This window comes from Egretta garzetta, unplaced genomic scaffold (assembly GCF_000687185.1).
Source record: "Egretta garzetta isolate BGI_Z169 unplaced genomic scaffold, ASM68718v1 scaffold229, whole genome shotgun sequence".
NCBI classification, from domain to species: Eukaryota; Metazoa; Chordata; class Aves; order Pelecaniformes; family Ardeidae; genus Egretta; species Egretta garzetta.
In genome coordinates, this window is record NW_009270000.1 from 3609218 (window position 1) to 3611533 (window position 2316).

A 2316-nucleotide genomic window follows, 5' to 3' on the forward strand; every position below is an offset into this window, starting at 1 on the left:
ACAGACAGTCGCAATTTGATGGCGAAAGAAAAACGTCTGACTGGATGTTTGCCTGCCTTGTTTTCAAGCTTCGCTTCATTTGCTTATGTCTTGAGCTTAGTCAAGAGGGGCTGCAGCCCCCATGACACAGCTCTGCTCTTTCGTTTGGTGCATCTGGGTTTTCGATCTACGCCCTTCACAACCTGCTGGGGTGATTCCAGGACCTTCAAGTCCTAACACTGCCTTATTGACACATAAGCCCATCGTGTACTTCAGATACTCACAGACCAACGTTTTACTTCAAGGCAGCAGGAGGAGTTCCTCACAGTGAAAGGATGCCAGTTAGGATGTTCCTCTGCATAAGGGTTTTTTTTTACCCCTATTTTCTTTCCCCCCCTCTGCCAGGAATTACTGTACAAAATGCTCCTTTTTAGTGCTCCGTTTCAAACACCCGTGGATGCCCTTGATGTAGCTTGAACGTGCCACAACTTTTCCCACCTGCATTTGATGAAATCGTTATCTGGTTATTTCATCCATGGCTACTTCTGTTGTACAAATCCTTTTCTCTGTTTTTCCAAAAGCTACAAAAGGCACATGTACAAACCCCACATTTCCTTCCAGTTTTGGAGCTGGCTGGTTGAAATCAAGGCTGAGGTTGCTTTCATAGCTTTGCCTTGACAACACACTTATTCTCTGGCACCTTGCAGACTCGGCTCCTGCAGCCCATTTGTTTGTTCACAAACAAAATTCGCTTAGCAAAACCAATAATTGCTTTTCCTTTTCTTGCAGATAGCATTTATCTGCTCTTTTTGATCTGCAGAGCAGATCAGCGCCACATAGAGAGGCCAGAGCATGAACAGCTCCTGTCACTGCTACCATTCTAATTGCAATAGATCTTCTGGAGGATTAGACAAAGGCTGTGGCCACATAAACAGAGGAAGGCAACGCTTCAGGCACAAACCTGGAGCAAACTGCACTGTGCCAGCTCTGATCAAACACACAGACTCATGTTCTGTTGAAAGCACAGAAGGCAAAGAAAGCAGCCCTTGAGATGGCACTGAAACACAGAGGGAAGCTGCCCCACTTTGTCCAGGGATAAATTCATCAATATGAATTGGGAGCACACAGGTTTGGTTTTTTTTTTTTTTTTCCCCCCCCCTGTATTTTCACCTTTATAAAAGCTGAGTTAACTCGTTTTGGACCTCTGCCCAAGGATGAAATATTCTTCCTGCTGCTGTGCTCAACACGGTTAAGGAAATAACTTACAAAAGCATATGTATGAAAAATTTAAAAGTGCTGTTAAAATTCAGTCCATGTCTTGGGGGGTGTGTGTTGGGGGAAATGTGCAGTGGAATCTCCCTGTGCCTCCGTTTCTCCTTCACTGAACATTAAATCTGCGTTTCTACAGTAATTTTTAGGGCACCATGAATTAAAGATCTCTGCTGGAATGTAAGCCATGGTGAGAAGATGCTAAGACACATCCCCATTCTGAGCAAGGACTTCCCAGACAGTTGAAGCGTGCTGGATCTGGGCTTTCAGTTTGGTCTGTTATGGAGGAGAGGCACACTGCCAAAGTAGGAGAGGAATGTGCAAACAGCTAATTCCAGCTAAAATAATATGAGGGAGAGAGGCAGAAAACCTCCCAGCACTAGATTCTGTCACCTCACTGAATAGCAGTGTGGGAAGAGTCCCTTTGCTCCTATGGCGAGTCTCACGGATATCCACCCATCCTGGGTAACTCTGTCAGACCTGCCTCACGGGGTTTGTCAGATAAGACTGAAGCAGGGAAAAGAAAGACCAGAATCTGAAAAAAAAAGACATAATTTAGAAGCCCTGTGTGTTTTCTCAGTAGTCCTTTTCCACTTGTTCCCAGAGGACCCGGACTGTTCTCCCTTACGGTGTTGCTGTTCAGCTCCTCAGCATGCTTGGCTCCTCTCTCAGACTCTCAGTTCCCAAAAGACACGAGGCTGGCATGCATGTGCTCTCTCTGCCCCCCCTACTCTTTCTCTGGGTGTTCCTGCCCTTTCCAGCTGATCTCGAACCCTATGGCCAATTTCAGCGCCCACTGATGGAGGACCAAAAATCCCAAAGCTGTTCAGGTACCTGCCAGCCCCGTGGCCAGGGAGGGCTGGAAGTCCCCACAACAGGAGAGGCTCCGGGAGGATTTTCAGAAGTGCCTGAGTGATGGAGGGACTTAGCTGCTGCTTTCAAAGTGGCGCGGACTCCTAGGAGACTGAATTCCTCTGACCTTCCTTGGCTCCTGTTGACAAGAGCGCCTGAAAGCAGGCTGTAAGCCTTTCAGAAACCATTGACGCTTGCAGAAACTCTCAGACTTTC